General features: G+C 38.8%; 1 protein-coding gene across 2 annotated transcripts in view; it reads left to right on the plus strand.

Moving 5' to 3' along the window:
* Positions 1 to 20690, plus strand: part of SPECC1 (sperm antigen with calponin homology and coiled-coil domains 1) — a 282358-nt gene that overhangs the window by 43192 nt on the left and 218476 nt on the right. The window contains exon 1 of one of the 2 annotated variants that reach the window (XM_054571174.1): positions 16753 to 16885. The exons of the other annotated variant lie outside the window; for it this stretch is intronic. The gene's annotated coding sequence lies outside the window, so the exon portion shown is untranslated. Of the gene's footprint in view, positions 1 to 16752; positions 16886 to 20690 lie in introns of those variants that run through there. 2 annotated transcript variants of the gene reach the window in all.

Here is a 20690-nt window from a genome sequence, read left to right on the forward strand (position 1 = left end):
GGCTGGAGACACCTAAGAAGAAATTGGGGAAGGAGGCTGTGGGGAGAGAACTCAGAGAGTGGCCAGCGGGATCTCGGTGCTGACTCATCCCCCATGTGGTAGCAGCCATCTTGCTCAGGCAGAGACCACTCCCCCTGGGCGGCAGCAGCATCAAAGGACCCAATACTCTGCCCCCAGGTGGGATTCTGGCCGGTCCTGTGCTAAGCTGCCTGCTGAGTGCAGACTGGCAGCCACAGATAGTAGATCACTGGCTAAGTGGGTACAGAGTGGTCTGGAGACACTAGAGGAGAGGCTGGGGATGGAGAGAATGGAGGGAGTAGCCAGGGATGTCCCGGTGCTGACCCCTCCCCTATACGGCAACACCCATCTGGCTCAGGAAGACCACTCCCCCGAGAAGCAACAGCATGAGAGGACCCAATAACCCCACCCCCAGGAGGCACTCCGCCCTGCCCTGAGCTGTCTAAGCTGGCCTGCTGAGTGCAGAGTGACTAGATTAACAACTGAAGGAGACAGCTACAGACACGTATATTCCTGGAAGTTTCGAACAGACTGCCTAAGGTCAGACAGGGATGACATCTGACATCATCAGAGGCAGATCCAGAAAGTAAAAACAGTGGTCTCCTACCATAGAAGCTCACACCACAAAGTCAGGAAATCAAGACAGATCAACTTAAGAAGCAGAAGCAAAAAAGAAGAGTCTCACAAAGAATGGGAAGACAAATAAATACCACTCACTCGAAGGGAAAGGAAGAATCCCCAGAAAGAGAAATAAATGAAATAGGGGCAAGTGAACTATCAGATATTGAGTTCTAAACAATGGTTCTAAGGAAGCCCAATGAACTCGGTGAGCTCAGAGAGAATTACAAAAAACTACAGAAAAATTACAAGGAACTTACTGCAAACTATATCAGCATGAAAAAGGACATAGAAACTATCAATGAGAGACAAGAGGAAATGAAGAAAACAATTTCTGAATTGAAGAACACAGTAGAAGGAATCAAAAGCAGGCTCGATGAAGCAGAGGATTGAATCCGAGCTGGAGGACAAGGTAGAAAAAAGCTCCTAGAAAGAGCAACAAAATGAAAAAAGACTTAAAAAGAATGAAGAGGCATTAATGTGTGACAACCTGAAACGTAATAATAATATCTATATATTAGGGATACCAGAAGAGAAGAAGAGGAGGAAGGGATAGAGAACCTGTTTGAAAAAGTAATGATGGCAAAGTTCCCTAATTTGAGGAGAGAAAAAGTCATACAAGTCCAGGAAGCACAGAGGGTCCTATTCAAGAGGAGCCCAGTGAGGCACTCCAAGACACATCCTAATTCAAATGGCAAATATCAAAGACAAACAGAATCTTAAAGGCAGCAAGGGAGAAAAAGGTAGTAACATATAAGGGAGCCCCAATATGGCTAGCAGCTGACTTCTCAACAGAAACACTGCAAGTCAGAAGGGAGTGGCAAGAAATATTCCAAGTCATGAAAAGCAAAGGCCTGAAACCAAGACTGCTCTACCCAGCAAGGTTCTCAATTAAAATGGAAGGCAAAATAAGGAGCTTCCCAGACAAAAGAAGGCTAAAAGAATACACCTCCACCAAACCAGCATTGCAAGATATGCTAAAGGGACTGCTTTAAGATGAAGAAAAAGTCTATGAATACCCAGTTCCTTTCACAGTTGCCAATACTTGATATTACCAATATTTTTAATAGGTATTAATCTGTAACAATGATATTTTAATTATTCCTTTATTATTTGTTGAAACTAAGCCTGTTTTTGTATATTTCTTGCCTATTTCTATTATTTTTTAAAAGCTTTAAATGACTTTTTGATATTCTTTATCCATTTATCGGTTAAAGGTTTGTATAATTTCTTTCCCCTAAAAAAAAAGAATTATTAACCCTTTTTTACACGTGTGGGAAATACTTTCCCAGTCTTTTATTGTCCTTTAACTTTTTTTATATGTATATTACTGTATAGTCTAAAATGTTTAATATAGTCATTTTGTCAATATTTTACTTTATAGCTGCTGGGTTTGAATATTTTATTTCAGTGTAAGAAAAATATTAGTTTGTATTATCTCCTAAAACTCCTTAGATTCTACATATTGATTTTTAACTCACCTGAATATTTCTTATATAATGTGTGAAATAGGGCTCTATATTTGTGTTATTTCAAGTAATAGTGGTCCATGCACCTTATTTGTTGAATAAGCCTTATTTTCCCCATTGATTTGAAATATCAATTTAATCATATATATCATTGTTAGACAGATATACACATTTGTTTCTAGAATTCTCATTATATTTCATTGGTCTACATGGTTATTTCTGTGCCGATGTCATGTTTTAATTGCTGAGACTTTATAATGGCTTTAAATTTTTTAATATTTTATAATTGACTTTGACATTTAAAAAATAATAAACAATTAAAATCAATCTGCATTTAAAAAAGAAAGAAAGAAAGAAAAGAAATAAAGAAGGAAAGATGGAACTCCTACCTTTTGCTACAACACAGATGGAACTGGAGAATATTAAGCTAAGTGAAATAAGCCAGTTGGTGAAAGACAAATACCATATGATCTCACCTATAAGTGGGATCTATTCAACAAAATAAACTAACGAACAAACTAACCACAGGCAGGGCAACATGGAGCAGACCAGAGGAGATGGGAAAGGAGGACAATGGTTGAGAACAGGGGAAGAGACTAGACAAAGAACATGTATGAATGATCCATGGACATGGACAACAGAGTGGGAGTTGACGGTGGGATCAGGGGTGGGGGTGGGATGGGTGGTAGGCAGTAAAAGGGGAAAATTGAGAGAACTATAATAGAATAAACATGATTTAAAAATTTAAAAAAAGACTCCATACTAAAAACATTAAATAAATAAATAAATTACCCAAGATTAAAGATAAAGAGAGAATCTTAAAAGTAGCAAGAGAAAAGAAGAGAGTTACCTACAAAAGATTTCCTGTAAGACTGTCAGCTGATTTCCCAAAAGAAACCTTACAGGGAAGACAGGACTGGAAAGAAGTATTCAAAGAGATGAAAAGCAAGGACCTACATCCAAGATCACTCTATACAGCAATGCTGTCCTTTAGAATGCAAGGGCAGATGAAGTGCTTCCCCGACAAGGTAAAGCTAAAGGAGTTCATTATCACCACGCCCTTATTATATGAAATGTTAATGGGACTTATCTAAGAAAATGAAGAAGATGAAAACTATGAACAATAAAATGAAAACAACTATCAGCAACAGAATCTAAAAAATCAAAAACAAACTAAACAACACACACAGAATCATAGAAATGGAGATCACATGAAGGGTTATCAGTGGTGAGGGGGAAGGCAGAGAATGGAGGAAAAGGTACAGAGAATAAGAAGCATAATTGGTGGGTACAAAATAGACAGGGGGATGTTAAGAATGGTATAGGAAAGGGAGAAGTCAAAGAATTCATATGTATGACCCATGGGCTTGAACTAAGTGAGGGGGATTGCTGGAGGAAAGGCAATACCAGGCAGAGAGAGACAAAGCAGAAAAAATGGGACAACTGTAATAGCGTAATCAATAAAAATACTTAATTAAAAAATACAAAAGATCAATGAAACCAAGAGCTGGTTGTTTGGAAAGATAAACAAGATCAATTAACCAGTCTCTAAGGAAAAAAGAGAGGACAAAAATAAATACAATCAGAAATGAAAGAAAAGTAATGGCTGACATGATGGAATACTAAAGATGATAAGAAAATATTAAGAACAACTATATGCTAACAAACTGGACAATCTGGAAGAAACGAATAAATTCCTAGACATACAATCCTTTAAGGCTGAATCAAGAAGAGACAGAAAATCTAAACAAACTGATTACAACCATTGAAATCAAATCAGTAGTCATAAAACTCACAACAAATGAAAGTTCTGGACCGGATAGCTTCACAGGCAAATTTTACCAGACATTGAAAGAACTAACCTGTATCCTCAAACTATTTCAAAAAATTCAAGAGGAGTGAAGACCCCAAGCTCATTTTATGAGGTCAGCATTTTCCTAATTCTAAAACCAGATAAAGACACTACAAAGAAAGAAAATTATAGGCAAATATCCCAGATGAACACATGCAGAAATTCCCTACAAAATATTAGCACACCAATATGAATTTCAGCAATACATTAAAAAAAACCATATAGCACGATGAAAAGGGAGTTATTCCAGGGATGCAGGTTTACTACATAACCGTAAATCAATTAATGTGATATAGCATGTAAACAGAATGAAGGATAAAACCACATGATCATATTAATGGATGCAGAAAAAGCATTTGATAATATTCAGAACCCATTTATGATAAAAACTCTCAGTGAAGTGGGAAGAGAAGGAATATACCTCATTATAATAAAGGCCATATATGACACACTCACAACTAACATCATATTCAATGAGGAAAAACTAAAAGTGTGTCAGTTATGATCAGGAATGAAATGGGGATGTCCACTTTTATGACTCTTATTTAACACAGTACTGGAAGTCTTAGCCACAGCAATCAGATACAAGAAAGAAAGAAAAGGCATCCAAATTGGAAAGGAGGAATTAAAACTCATTATTTGCAGATGACTTGGTGCTGTTTGGAGAACCCTGAAGATTCCACCAAAAATCTACTAGAACTGATAAATGAATTCAATAAAGTAGCAGGATACAAAATTAATATTTAGAAATGTTGTATTTTTTAAAAATCCTAACCAGAGGACATGCTTGCTGATTTTAGAGAGGAGGGAAGGGGAGAGTGAGGGAGAGAAACGTCGATGTGAGAAAGAAACATACATTGGTTGCTACTTGTACAGGCCTCAACTGAGTACTGAACCTGCAACCTATGCATGTGCCTTGACTGGGAATCAAACCTGCGACCTTTTGGTTTATGGGTTGATGCTCTAACCAACTGAGCCACACCAGCCAGATCATAATCAGTTGTATTTTTATATACCAATAACCCATTATCAGAAAGAGAAATTAAGAAAACAATGTCACTTAAAATTGCATTAAAAAATACCTAGTAATAAATTTAGCCAAGGAAGCAAAATATCTTTTCATAAAAGACCTGTACTCAGAAAATTTCAAGACCCTGAAGAAAGAAACTGAAGAAGATACAAATAAATTGAAGTATATACCATGCTTACAGCTCAGAAGAATTAAAATCATTAAAATGTCCATACTCCCCAAAGCAATCTATAGGTTTGACACAATTCCTATCAAAATACCAATGCTGTTTTTCATAGAACTAGACCAAATAATCCAAAAATTTATATGGAACCACAAAAGACCCCGAATAACCGCAGCAATCTTGAGAAAGAAAAACAAAGTTGGCAATGTTATGCTACCTGATATCAAATTATACTACAAGTTTAGTAATCAAAACAGCATGGTACCAGCAGAAAAACAGTCACATAGATCAGTGGAACAGACTAGGGAGCCCAGAAATAAACCCTGACTATGTGGTCAATTAATATATGATAAAGGAGGCAAGAACATACAGTGGGGTAAAAACAGTCTATTTAATAAATGGTGTTGGGTAAATTGGAGAGATACATGCAAAAAAATGAAACTAGACCACCTTCTTACCTCATATACTAGAATAAACTCAAAATGGATTAAGCACTTAAATGTAAGACTCAAAACCATAAAACTGGGGGAAACATAGGCAGTAAAACTCTTATATTTTTCTTAGTAAGATGTATATATATATATATGTCCTTGGGCAAGGGAAACAAACAAAAAATAAACAAATGGTACTACATCAAATTAAAAAGTTTTGCACAGAGAAGCAAACCATCAACAAAACAAAAAGATAACCCACTGAATGGAAGAAATATTTGCCAATGGTCCTTCCTAGAAGGGATTAATATCCAAAATTTATAAAAAACTCATACAACTCAACACCAAAAAACCCCAAACAATCAATTTAAAAAATCAGCAAATAACCCAAATAGACATTTCTCCAAAGAGGACATGCAGATGGCCAATAGATATATGAAAAAATGATCAATGTCATTAATCATCAGAGAAAAGCAACTTAAAACCACAATGAGACATCACCTCACACCTGTGAGAATGGCCATATCAATAAATCAAACAACAAGTGCTGGTGAGGATGTGGAGGAAAGGGAACCCTTTGTGCACTATTGGTGGGAATGCAGACTGGTGCAGCCACTGTGGAAAACAGTATGGAGTTTCTTCAAAAAATTAAAAATGGAACTGCCTTATGACCCAGAGATTCCACTTCTGGGAATATATCCAGAGAAACTCAAAACACTAATTTGAAATATATGAACCCCTATGTTCGTTGCAGCATTATTTACAATAGCCAAGATGTGGAGACAACCCAAGTGCCCATCAGTAGATGAGTGGATAAAAAAGCAGTGGTACCATATATACAATAAAATATTACTTGACCATCAAAAAGTGAATGAAATCTTACTATTTGCAACAGCCTGGATGGACCTAGAGGGTTTTATGCTAAGTGAAATAAGTCAGTCAGAGAAAGACAAATACCATCATGTTTCACTTATATGTGGAATTTAAAGAACAAAATAAATGAACAAACATAATTGAAACAGACTTGTAGATACAGAGAATAGACTGATGGTTGCCAGAGACAAGGGGGATTAACAGATTAGGTAAAAAATGTGAAGGGGTTAAGAAGTACAAGTTAGTAGTTAAAAAATAATTACCGGGATATAGAGTATAGCATAAGGAATGTAGTCAGAAATAGTGTAATAACTATGCATGGTGCCAGGTAGGTACTGGAAATATTGGGGGGAGGGGGTTACCCTTTGCAGAGTATATGATTGTGTAACCGCTATGCTGTATGCCTGAGACTAATACAATATAATGTTGACTATAAACTTTGATTGAAAAAAAATTTAATTTTTAAAAGAATATAAATGCTTTTTTGGAGGGTTCAACAAGAAGCCAATTAAGAGTTGAATAAATCAATTGGTCAGAGACTGTGAAGGCCACGCGGCCTCATGGGAGTTCAACCTCTATAGGTCTGCTTGGAGGCCAGGAACAAGGAAGAATGGTGATTTGGCCGCCCCTGGTTAGCGGCTGCCTGAGCAGGGCCAGAGTAAGTGTGTTCATGGGCTGGTGGGGAGCACGGTGGAAGGAGTGATCCTGGGGTTCAAAACGGGCGAGGAGGCACCCAAGTCCAGCAGAGGGGCAGGAAACTGAGGCCGAGGAGAAACCAGGCTGGGAGGGAGCATGGTAGTGGGGCAACTGAAGAGAAGAGCAGGAAGTCAGGGAGGGGTCGTTTAGATTCAGAATCTTGGTAGCAGGAGAGCTGGGTAGAGGGGCACGTCTCTAAAGTATGATGGAACTTGTGGGGGACTGAGGCTGAGTCATTCTTCAGACTCTGTGGGGCTCTTGCCTTTTTCCCAAAATTAGTTTTAACATCTGCTTTAAAACCAACATTCGCTGCTTTTCTATTCCTGGCTAACTGAACAAGTGCAGACGTTCGCACAGCCTCAGTGCGCTCAGGCAGCCAGGGACAGAGGTGTGTGTGGGTGGCAGGTGTGTGGTCCTGGAAGCAGGAAGGGCTGCGCCGGATTGGGAGGACATGTCTCATGGCTACGTGGCCTCTCGAGTTTTCTTTAGACATGTGAATTACAGTGCTTTTATTTTTTTATTTTTTAAAACATTTTTATTTATTTATTTTTAGAGAGGTATTTTTAGAGAGAGGGGAAAGAGAGGGAGAGGAACACCAATGTGTGGTTGCATCTCGTGCGCCCTCTACTGAGGGCCTGGCCCACAACCCAGGCCTGTGCCCAGACTGGGAATCGAACTGTCGACCCTTTGGTTCTCAGGCTGGCACTCACTCCACTGAGCCGCACTAGCCAGGGCTAAGGTAGTGCTTTTTAAAAAGAAAATATATGAGAGTGTTGTAATTTGTAAGCTGACAACCTGTTCCTAGCTACACTTTTACAAAAAGCCTTCCCTTTTGTCTTCTTAGGGCGGGTGCGGGGAGCCCGGCCACGCAGCTCACGAGAACGCGTCTTCGCTAACCACAGCCGTCGCAGGGCGGCCTGTGTCCCTCTGCGGCTACTCCCTCCATATAATTTCTTACTGACATTTTATGTTTTAGAACTAAATTAAAAAGTCATATAAAGAGATGGTTTGGTTAACATAGAAGTCAAGTTCCTCTCAGTAAGAATGAATGTTTACAGGCAGGCTTTAAAGATACTTACAAAGAAGAGCAATATATTTCTACACTATATGCTTATGTGAAATTTAGTATATTAGCATATTCATTATGACCTGCTAACTCATCAGTTTCTATTTACCTACTCATTTTCTGGTAATAAATCTGGTTCTGGGGCTGCCTGGATGAAACTAAGCAACCCATGAGGATTTTTGCCCACTTTGCCCTGGGGAGCGCGGCCTTTCATCCTACGTCGTGACACCTCTCCGCTGTACGGAGGAATCCTGAGGACTCTTACTCTGACAGTCTTTGCAAAAATGAGTCAAACATCTGTTCGAAAACCATTCAGAGTCACTTTCATCTTTTGTCTTTGTCCTAGTTATTTTTAGTTTTGATAAATTTATTTTCCAAGAGCAAAAGAGAACACATTCAGGCTTAGGTTTTGGCTAAGATAGAAGATTCTGTTCTGTGGAGAGCTGGCAGGTTTCCCACGGAGGCAGCTCTGAGTGCAGCCCCGCCAAGGCTTCCTGCAGCTTTGCCGCAGCAGGGCCACGCGCGCACTGCCCCGCCTCCTGGCACACGGGCCCCTCCGCACGCCAGGCAGCCCTCCACCGTAGCCTGCTCTTAGAGAGTCCACAGAAGGGGTTTCATGACCTCTGCAACAGAAGTCTCTTCCAGGGTTTAATTGTTTCTACAATTACAAAAGACTTTCTTGGGGTGAATTGAACTTACTTTCTCCTAAGTATAAGCCATCAAAGTCACAAAAAGAGTCTGATGCTCTCAGAGTACACAATTGGTTGTTATGCTTAAATAGTATTTTTTAAATTATAAAACTGTTACATGTTCATTGCAACTAGTATAGAAAAATCTTGAAAGCATAAAGAAAATTAAAACTTCCATCATCCCACCACCCAGAGATAACTATCTTTTTATTTGGTAATTTATGTTTTATTTTTTGAAATTTTATTCTGTTGTAGTAAGAACACTTAAAAGATCTACACTCTTAAGTTTTTAAGTGTCCAGCACCTCATTGTTGCCTAGAGGTGCAGTGTTGCATAGCAGGTCTCTGGAGCTTATTCGTCCTGCGTGACTGGCACTTTATGCCTGTTGATTAGCAACGCTGCTTGTGCCCTCCCCCAGCCTGTGCGGCCACCATCCCACTCTTCGATTCCATGAATTTGACTATTTTAGATGCTTCATGCAAGTGAAATCATGCAGCGTTTGTCTTTCTGTGACCACCTTATTTCCCTTAGCGTCATGTTCTCAAGGTTCATCCATGTCACATGTTGCAGAATTTCCTTCTTTTTAAAGGCTCCATAGTATGCCATTGCATGTATATAGCACATCTTTATCCTTTCATCTGATGATAGACATTTAGGCTGTTTCCACATTTCGGCTATTGTGAACAGTGCGGCAGTGAACACAGGGGCACTGATAGCTTTTAGAGATCCTGATTTCAGTTCCTTTGGATAAATACCTAGAAGGAGGATTGCTGGATTATATGGTAGTTATATTTTTAATATTTTGAGGAACATCAATACTATTTACCGTAGTGGATGCACCATTTTTCATTCTTACCAATAATACTCAGGAGTTCCAGTTTCTCCATATCCTCACCAACACTTGTCTTTTGGGGTTTTTTTTCAATAATAGACATCCTGATAAGTGTGAGGTGATATTTCACTGTGGTTTCGATTTGAATTTCCCTGGTGATTAGTGATGTTGACCATATTTTCCTATATCTGTTGGCTATTTGTATTCTCTGGAGAAGTGTTTATTCAAGTCCTTAGCCCATCTTTTAATCAGGTATTAATTTTTTACTATTGAGTTGTAGGAATTCTTTATATATTCTGGAGATTGATCCCCTGTCAGATATACGATTTGCAAATATTTTCTCCTATTAAGTAGGTTGCCTTTTTGCTTTGTTGTTTCCTTTGCTGTGCAGAGCCTGTTTTAGTTTGATATATTCCTTCTTGTTTATTTTTATTTTTGTTACCTGTTCCTTTGGTGTCATATACAGGAAATCATCACCAAGACCAACATCATGAAGATTTTCCCTTATGTTTCCTTTCTAGGAGTTTTACAGTTTCAGGTCTCATGTTAAGTATTTAATCCATTTTGAGTTAATTTTGATTTTGTGTGTAGTATAAGATAAAGGCCCAATTCCATTCTTTGGCATGTGGATATCCAGTTTTCCCAACACCATTTGTTGAAGAAACTATCTTTTACCCGTTATAGATTCAGTGCAAATCCTATCAAAATCCAAATAGAAAAAAATTTTGAAGTTCATATGGTACCACAAAAGAATCTTGAATAGGTAAATCAATCTTGAAAAAAAAGAACAAAGCTAGAAGCACCACATTTCCTGATTTAACCATATATTACAAAGCTATAGTAATCAAAACAGTATGGTACTAGCACACAAACATATAAACCAGTAGAGACCCTAGAAATAAATCCATACATATAGCATAGGAGGCCAAGAATAACCATTTTTAATATATTGATTTTCTCTAAGTCTTTTTTCTGTGCCAAAGGTAAATATAACCTCTTACTGTATATACTATTTACAATCTATTTTCCACTAAATATATCATTATTCCATTTTATCAAATATTTTACAGTATCACTTTGAAATTGCGATATAATTCACATACCATAAAATTCACACTTTTAAAGTACACAATTCAGTAATTTTCTTGTATATTCACAAAGTTGTGCAATAGTCACCACTATCAAATTCCAGAACGTTTTTATTACCCCAAAAAGAAATGCCAAATCTGTTAGCAGTCACTTCCTATTTGTGTCCCTCCCATTACCCTGTGGCAGCCTCTAATCTCCTTTCTGTGTTTATGGATTTGCCCATTCTGGAAATTTAATTTGAATGTAATCATACAATATGTTGACTTTTATGTTTGGCTTCTTTACTCAATATAATATTTTCAAGGTTCATCTATGTTATAGCATGTATCAGTAACTCATTTTTCTAACTTTCTTTTTCCTGTTGAATAATATTCCATTGTAAGGACATACACATTATACTTATCTGTTTATCAGTTGGTGGACATTTGGGCTTTTCCCGCTTTTTGGCTATTGTGAGTGGCGCTGCCGTGAGCAGTCTTGTGCAGGCTTTTGTGTGAACTCCCATTGTCCGTTCTTTGGGGTGTACACCAAGGAGTGTGCGCGGCATTGCAGGGCCACGGTGGGACCTCTGTGTTTAACTGTCTGAGGAGCTGCCAAAACGTTTTCATAGTGACCACACCGTTTTACATTCTCACAATTTATGAGGGTTTCAGTCTTTCCACATCCTTGTCGGTGCTTCCTGTTGTCTTTTTGACTATAGCCAACCTAGTAGCTGTGAAGTAGTATCTCCTTGTAGCTTTGATCTTTACATCCTTAATGTCTCATTATGGAAAACATCTTTTCATGTGTTTTTTGGCCATTTGTATATTTTATATTCTCTTTGAGGTAATGTCTCTTTGGATACTTTGCCCATTTTTTAGTTAGGTTGTTTGTCCTTTTATTATTAAGTTTAAGAGTTCTTTATATATTCTGGGTAGTAGATCCTTATTAGATATATAATTTACAAATATTTTCTGCCATTTTGTGGGTTATCTTTTTACTCTTTTGATAGTGTCCTTTGATGCAGAGAAGTGTTTAATTTTTATGAAGTACAATTTATCTGAGTTTTTTTTTTTTTTGGTTGCTTGTATCTTTGATGTAATATCTAAGAAAACATTGCTTAATCCAAAGTTAAGTTTTTCACTTATGTTTCTATTTTTTTAATCCTTAACCAAGGATATGTTTATTGATTTAGAGAGAGAAAGGGTGAGAGGGAGAAGGAGGGGAGAGAGAGAGAGATTGATTTTTGTGAGAGAGAAACATTGATCCGTTACCTCCCCACACATGCCCTGACCAGGGGTCAAACCCACAGCCTAGGTATGTGCCCTGACTGGGGATTGAACATGCAACGTTTTGGAGTATGGGACAATGCTCCAACCAAATGAGCCACCTGGTCAGGGCACTTGTGTTTCTTCTAAGAGTTTTATATTCTTAGCGCTCGTATCTTCCAGGTAGTTTTCATATGTGGCTTGAGGGAGGAGCCTAACTTCATTCTTTTACATGTGGATATCCAGTTGTCCCAGCACCATTTGTTGAAGACTGTTATTTCCCCATTGAATTGTCTTTGCAATCGGCTGCCCATAAATGTAGGTGCTCATTTCTGTACTCTCGATTCTACTCTATTGATTTATACAAGGTGGGACAAAAGTAGGTTTCCAGGTGGTATGGAAATAATACAATAATTAATAAATAATAAGACAAGAATAAACTCTATTTTGTATACTCACAGTTCCAAACCTACTTTTTTCACACCATGTATGTCTACATTTTTGCTGTTGCCACACAGTTCTTGATTGCTGAAGCTTTATAGGTTTTGAAATTGTGATATGTGAGTCCTACTTTAATATGCTTTTTCAAGATTATTTTTATTATTCTGGGTTCTGTGCATTTCCATAGAGTTATACTATAGAATTAGTTTGCAAATTTCTGTAAAAATTGCAACTGGAATTTTGATAGGGTTGATCTATAGATAGTTTGAGGAGCATTGCCACCTTAAGGCTTACAATGGATGAACATGGATGTCTGTCCATTTATTTAAGCCTTCCTTAGTTTTTCAATATTTTGTAGTTTTTATTGTACAACTCTTGCACATATTTTATTAAATATATGTTTAAGTATTTTATTCTTTTTGATGCTGTCATAAATAGGTTTTTTAAAAATATATTTTAATTGTTCATTGCAAGGATATAGAAATAAAATTGATTTTTATATCCTACAACCTTGCTGAACAAGTTTATTAGCTGTTTTATTGTATATACTTTAGAATTTTCTTCATATAAGATCATGCCATCTGCCAATAAAGAAAGTATTACTTTCTTACCAATTGACTGTCTTTTCTTTCTTCTTTTTTTTTGTCTAATTTTCTCAGCTAAAGACTCCAGTACGATGTTGACTAAAAGTGGTGAAAGCAGAGGGATCTTCATCCTGTTTCTATTCTTAGGGAAAAACTTTCAGATTTCACCATTAAGTATAATTTCAGGTGCTAGGGTGTGTTGTAGTTGCTTTTTATAAGGCTGAGGAATTCCCCTTTATTCCTAGTTTGTTGAGTGTTGACATCAGGAAAGTGCAGATTTTCTAAGATGCTTTTCCTGCATCTCTTGAGATGAGTATGTGGTTTTGTCCTTTATTCTGTTATATACAGTATATTACATTGATTTTAATATGTTGGGCCAACCTTGAATTCCAAAATAAATCCCACTTGGTCATGGTGTATAATCCTTTATATAGGTAGCTAAATTTGGTTTGGTGGTTATTTTGTTGAGGATTTTTGCATCTATATCATAAGGAACACTGATACAGTGTCACTTTTAATGGCTGCATAATCTTTAATTATGTGGATGTACCATAATCTAAGCAACTAGACTTTTGTTTCCTTCATTGTCATTGTTATAATCAAAGATAAGCTTATAGCTTGCACATATAGCTGTGCATTCATTCGTGGCTTTTTCATAGGATGCATTCCTACAAATGGAATAACTGAACCAAAGGTTATGCTCAGATGTTTGTCTTGTCTTATCATTGGTATTTACATTTTATTTATACTATTTTTTATTTGCAGAGGAATTTGACTTTCAAGTAGTCAGATCTATTTTTTCTTTATGTAGTCTGCCCCTGCATGTGGGGTTGAGAGGCCTTTTTCACCTTGATTATATGTATAATCTCCTCTATTTTCTTCTAGTTCTTACAATGCTTTTTTTCTCCACTTAAATCTTTATTTCCTCAGCATTCATTTGGGTACAGGGTGTGAGGTAGGAGTCTTTTTTCTTTTTTGAAATGATTAGCCAATTTTCCCAATGATACTTTAAAAAATCTACTTTTAACCTTCAGATTAGTCATTTCATCTTTATCATAACCTGAATTTTTATTTTGGGGCCTTGTTATGATACACTGAGGATCTTTCTACTCCTTAACCATACCATTGTAATTATTTTACTTTGCTGGTCTATTTTTATTTCTAGCAGTACAAATTCCTTTCATTACTTTTTCTTTTTCCCCCCAAGAAGTTTCTTCTAGTTCTGGCTTGTGTGGTTCAGTTGGTTAGACCGTTGTCCTGTAAACCAAAAAGTTGCAGGTTCAGTTCCTGGTCAGGGCACATGCCTGGGTTGCGAGTTCTGTCCCTGGTTGGGGTGCTTATGAGCAGCAGCCAATCAATGTTTCTCTCCCTCTCTCTCCCTCCGTTCCCCTCTCTCTAAAATCAATAAGCATGTCCTCAAGGGAAGTTAAAAAAATGATTTTCTTCTGTAGAGAAAAATTAATTATTCTACCACACTTCTAGTCCTATTAGAATTTTTATTGGAATTACAACACATTTATAAAATTATTTTGTGTAGAATGAATATCTAATTGAAACCACACAGTATATTTTTTTCATTCAGTCCTCTTTTTTGTCATTCAGTAAAATGTTCTAGATTTTTTTAGAGTGACTTCCAGGTTTATTCATACACATTTTTATGTATTTTTTGCTTTGTATATAGGGCTTGTTTAGCATGAAATAACTTATTTTATTGTATTATTTTATTACACAATTTAATATCTACTTGTTTGAGACAATTTAGAAGCTACAATGTGAATTTAAAAAATAAATGATCCGCCCTTACTGGCGTGGCTCAGTTGGTTGGGTGTTGTTCTCCAAAGGGAGGCGCCACTGGTTTGATTCCCGGTCAGGCACGCGCCTGGGGTGCAGGTCCTGTCCAGAGGCAACCAATCGACGTTTCTCTCTTGAATCCATGTTTCACTCTCTCTCTTTCTCCCTCCTTTCCTTCGCTCTAAAAATAAATGAATAAAATCTTAAAAAATAAAATGAATGACCCACATTCCAGACATAGGCACTGTTAATGTTCTGTGTATATCCTTCTAGCAATAGATTTACAGTCCAATTGGAGGAGTAAGGTAAGATCACATGAAAGGCTTAGTAATCCAGTGCACTAGTGGGTGACCAGCTTGTTACTTTTTTGTCTTGCAGTTTCTGCCTTTGTGAACTGCTCTTATAATGAGTGGGTGCCAGTCACCCAGGCACCTCTCCCTGGCCACCGGGTTGGACGGTGTATCATTGTTGGGTTCTTTCCTGAGGAGTGTTGCCCTTCTGAGACCTTGAGTTCTAAAGACCTCTCCTCCTGGAATGCTCCTGGGAAAGGCTTTCCCGTCCCAAGAGCAGCACTGTTGGAACGAAGCGAACTTAGGCAGGCAGAGCTGAGAGATCAGGGAAAACAGATCCCCACTGATGTGTGGCCCCATAGGCCTCGCGGGTGTACAGCCAGCTTGAATCCATCCCGAGACTTTCCGGTTAGTCAAGCCAATAAATTTGCTCTTTTGCTTAAATAAGGTCGGGCTGAAGCTCTGTCCCTTGCAGGGCCACACCAGTGCCACCTCGTGTCTGTGCCATGGTGCCACACTCTGGAGGAACACCCCGGTAAGTTAGGTTCCTGTATGCCCCACTTCCCAAGAGGACGGGTGTTCCGCAGGGAAAGCAGGTCCCACGCATTATGCCTCTTGCCTTCTTCAAGGCAAAGCGGGAGAGCCACCAGCAGCGGTGGCCTTTGCCGGGGGGCCAGGGCCACAGTCGTCATAACACCCCTGCAGGCGCAGGCCAATGCCAAGCTGCGGGAGGACAGCTCCCCACTGTCGTCTGTGATCAGAAGGGCCCCAGGGGCTCAGGGTCATGGAGGCCCTGCCAACTCACACCGTCTGCCTTGTAAGAGCCATGTGGCTGCTTTTCATACCTGTTATCCGGCAACCTGGGGCGGTGCTGAGTTCAGCCGAGCCCTGACGCCTCCAGTGAGTGGGGAGTGTGGCCGTAGCACATGTAGCTTGTTTACCTGCACAAAATTGCTTCCATTTTTTTTTCTGTGCAGTGTGTTTGCTCCCTGTTGCAGATCTCCTTGTCACTGGGGCTTATAGGCCACCTGTAGTGGCACCAGACAGGACCCTAGGATTTGTAAAAGTGCTCATGTAATTTTGGAGCTCTCTGAATTCAAAATTAGGTATGAAACTACTTATTTAGAATGAAAAAGAAATTGCAACAAATTACCAGAGGCTTAGAGATCAAGATACATTACCCTTGAGGTCCCTTGAGTCAGCTTATCAGAGTTGCTTCCTGATCATTATCTGAGTTCCCCATGCCACCCAGAACACTCCCAGGCCATGGCAGTGAGGGGCCCTGAGGCTTCAGGGCAGACTCGCCTCTGAAGCTCACATTGCCTTTTTCCCCCCCGCTTTTTTTTCTGTTTGATATCTTGGGGAGCAGTCAGCAAGAAACTAAGTCAGTGTACATCTTAAATCCTTATGTTTCTGAGAGATCCACATTATGTGTTCAGGAGTCAGTAAGATAGAAACGATTTTGCACTGTGTGTGAGTGTGTATATGTGTGTGTGTGGTGGGGGAGGGAGAGAGAGGGAGAGGCTGCCGGAGGCCCTGGGGAGCAGAGCCCGCCTGCTTCCTGAGTGAAGCATTGCTCCAGTGCTCGCTGCTTGGTCTCCTGAGTGTGGTTTCCTTCCCGGCCAGCACCAGACCCCAGAATAGAGCAGCGGGCTTGCAGATTGAGGTCATCGGCTCCGAAGAGCACGAGAAGCAGAGGTTTTGCAGTAAGTACATAGCTGGTTATTACTGAAGATGGGGATGGAAAGTCTTGGAGCTGCTCTGTTGGGAGGAGACAGTCTCCTGCTTTAGGTACAATGTCAAACAGAGGACTGCCCACTGGACGGGTCCTTAGCCCTGGAGAGGGTTCTAGAGAGCCTTTGCCCCTTGAAGGTCAGCACTTAGGCGTGTGCTCTGGCCTCTCGCAGAGGGCCTGATAGTGTCCCAGAGCTCGATATCTGGCCCAAACATTGTGCTTCTGAGGCTTAGGTGGCAGAATTTCAAAGCTATGACAAAGATAGAGGCTTTTCTCGGAAGTAGCTTATTAGAAGGCTTCTGTGTAAGCAGTATTTTGTCCCACCCTTGCTTCTCCAGCAAGGGGCTCAAACTCCTTTGAAATGTCTCTTTACCACCATATTTTCTAGAAATTAGGCTTGGGGTTTTTATTTCCTTTCTCCACTGAGCCAATTTCTAATTAGAATGAAACATTTAGCTCAGTCCTATAGTAAGACTGTCTTTTAAGTTCACTTAATAAGTGTGATTCCCCCCCCCCCCACATTAGAAGTCAAAGATACAGATACGCTTCTGCTGCTTGTACTTCAGTCCTCGCTAATATGGCTCCGCTTGTTCCTTCACAGCTCAGTTCCATAGACTTGCTGCTTTTACGCGGTTCTGGTTTATAGTAGCCGTTTCACTTCCTTTAATCTTTCCTTTGCCAAGTGAGTTTTTGTGTAAGTGTTGTCTGTTCTTACTAGGAGAAACACGCAAAAGTAGAGGAAGTCAAAATTAACAATACTAAACTTGCAATTGAAAAAAAACACCCCACGTGAAATACTTTTTCCCTCATTTCAATTTTGTTTTTAAAACACGGTAAATGTTTTTAATGGTAAAAATAGCATTTTTAACTGCTTGCTGTGTGGCAGGTACAGCAGTGGAGTTCTTCACGAGCATTCTCTCGTTTGAATTTCACAGTAGTCCCATGAAGTGGTTCCAATTACCGTCTTCACTGATCAGGCGGGGGAACGGCCATCGAAAGGCGAGGGGGCTTGGCCAGGCACGGTCTGGTCAGTGGTGGCGTGGTGCAGCTGGGATCGGAGCCTGGGCCTTTTCAAATCAAGTTTAGAAATTACAGAAAATAGTGAGTCAATCCCATGCCCCAAAACAATTTAACATTTCTAGATTTCTTTCTACCTGTACAACTAGATATTATAACATAATGTTCTTTATGTTATCAGAGTCACAATGATTTTTAAGAGTGTACTTGTTTTTAATGTTCTTGTGAGTGATTGTTCCATAAATTACTTAACTATTCCCTGTTCTTGAAAATTGAGTTGCTCTTCTTTTTTGTTTCCTTGTTTTTTGCTATTATAAATAATACTTCAGTAACTATCTTATTCATGTAATTTTTTTCATGTTTTTGGATTATATCTGTAGAATAGTTTCTCAGACACAGGATTATTAGGAAAAGGGACATGAATATTTTAATGGTGCTTGGTATATGTTGCCAAGTTGCTTTCTGTCAGCACACTGTGTAAGACTAGCAGTTTAGCCTTATCCATTCCACCAATGACAGTATCATTAAAAAAAAAAAAAAAAAGAGGCAAAACAGAAGCCCTTTTTTATAATTTTGCATTTCTTTGAATATAGTTTGAACTTTTTTTACATATTTGTTTACAAGTTATACTTTCTCTTTTGCTCATTTATCTGTTAAACTCTTAATGCCATTTTATTTTTTTGCTAACTTATGTGTTTTTAGTAAAATTTATCTGCCATATTTCCATCATTTTCCCCAGACTATTGTATACCTTTTTAAAATGAGGTTTTTAGAAATATGTAGCCATTTAATATTTTTACATACCCAAATTTGTCCATTTTTTTATAACTCTTCTTAATCCTCTTTTAAGGGATTTTTCCTTCTAGTGTTTTACCCTGGTGGATGTTATGAAAAGTGGATTTAAACTGACTTTAAAAAAATAATGCTAAACAGTTTTCCAATATCATTTATGAGCATTCTTTGTTCTCTAATATTTCATAATTTTGTCCTTTTATACCTTTAGCTTTTCTCAGTTAAATGAAATTTCTGAATTATCTGTTGTATTTATCGGAGCTAACTATTTCTGCGTCATTATCACATTGCATTCATTCTTGCTATTTCATACTATGTAGAGAGAATTAGTTATATTGAGTAATATGGAGTCAAAATAAAGCTCTGGTTAAGAGTCTGGGCTTTGGAGGCAGATTGCTGTCTTAACTTATGCATTCCTTAGTCTTACTGTTTGTAAAATGGGGACAGTAATGGTATCTGCTCTGTGGGCTTTTGGGGCAAGGCAGTAAAAGCTAAATTTAAAAAAATACAGGAAAAAGTATTTGATGTATATAGATAGATATGTATATAGAGTATTTGATGTATATTTTTTATATATAATTGTGCATTATATATTTCTTATACGGAGTCAATGTGTCTTTGTTTTTCTTTATGGCCTTAGACAACCTTTTGCATAATCTTGGGAGACAGAGAAAGAATGACACATTTGACTCTACACACATTTTAAAACTTGGTACATTGAAAGACAGGCAAGGGAGAGATGGCAACACACATAACCACAGAGAACTACTCTTTATTGTAAAAGAATTCCCACACATCAATTAGAAGAAGAAAAATACACCAAGGGAAAAGGGGCAAAAGCAATTTATAAGGGGTAATTTATATTTATTTTTATAAACATGTAATTCGCAGAAGAAATGCAGATGTCCCGTAAACATGTAATAGTCAACCTTGTATTAATGAAACACGATTTTCCCTGCAACAGATGGGCAAAACCGAAGTCACGGGCAACACCCAGTGTCAAAGAGATCACATGGAGGGGGTGCCAGCACCCGCACTAACAGGAGCAGGGATTAGCAAAGTGTTTCTGTGTCACGGTTTTACAGAATCCACCAAAATACAAGACTTGCCAGACTTTAATGTGTGTGAGAAAAATTCTGCACATGTTTTCAAGCATATACTCGTATTTACGTTATAAATGCCATTGTTCATGTTAATAAACCTAAACTATATATTTTTACTTGTATGTTATAAAAATTCATTTTTAAAAGTACTGGATATATAATATCAAACTGTTTATTATGTTACCTCTGGATAAGGAAGTAGAAATAGGGAAAGGTCTCTTTCATCTTTTTCTAGATTATACTTTTGTGTTTGAATTTTTATGAGTCTGTACTTGACTATTACTTGTGAAAATAAATACACAGACATTTTTCCAGGCTTAGAGGTAAGAAAATTCTAGAGAGCGGGACCCCAGTGTAGAGGCTTAGGGTTGGAAAAGCACATGAAAAAATTTAGGAAGAGTGAGCATTTGAGGGGACAGTGTTTTAACATTCCTTACAGGTTTTAGAAAAGAAGCAAGGAGCTCGTTGAGAAAACTCAGCCTGAGAGGCGCAGAGGGCAAGTGGCTTGACCGACGAGCGCTGACCTCTGCAGGGCTCCTGCCCCAGTTTCACGCTGTGTGTGGGCCCTGTCCGCAGGTGCAGTTCGTGCACCCACCAGACCCCCTGTGCTCTTCTCTCTCCTTTTCATCCGTGTTCCTCGCCTGTTGTAAAAAGCCACCGCCAGCATCCATTCAGTATTGGCCCAGCAGGTAGCGAGCGCCCCTTTCCAGCCAGGCAGTCCGCTGGGCCCGGCCGAGAGGAAGCCTGGAGGAGAGAGACCGCGCCAGCCTGTGTGCGCAGCAGGGACGCTCCTGAGACCCGTCCCTGGCTGTGAGCATTGCCCCGCAGCTGCCAGACGGGGCGCTGTGCTGGGGAAGAGCAGAC

Source organism: Pteronotus mesoamericanus, unplaced genomic scaffold (genome assembly GCF_021234165.1).
Source record: "Pteronotus mesoamericanus isolate MK-2021 breed Mesoamerican mustached bat unplaced genomic scaffold, CSHL_Meso_final contig_22, whole genome shotgun sequence".
Lineage (NCBI taxonomy): Eukaryota > Metazoa > Chordata > Mammalia > Chiroptera > Mormoopidae > Pteronotus > Pteronotus mesoamericanus.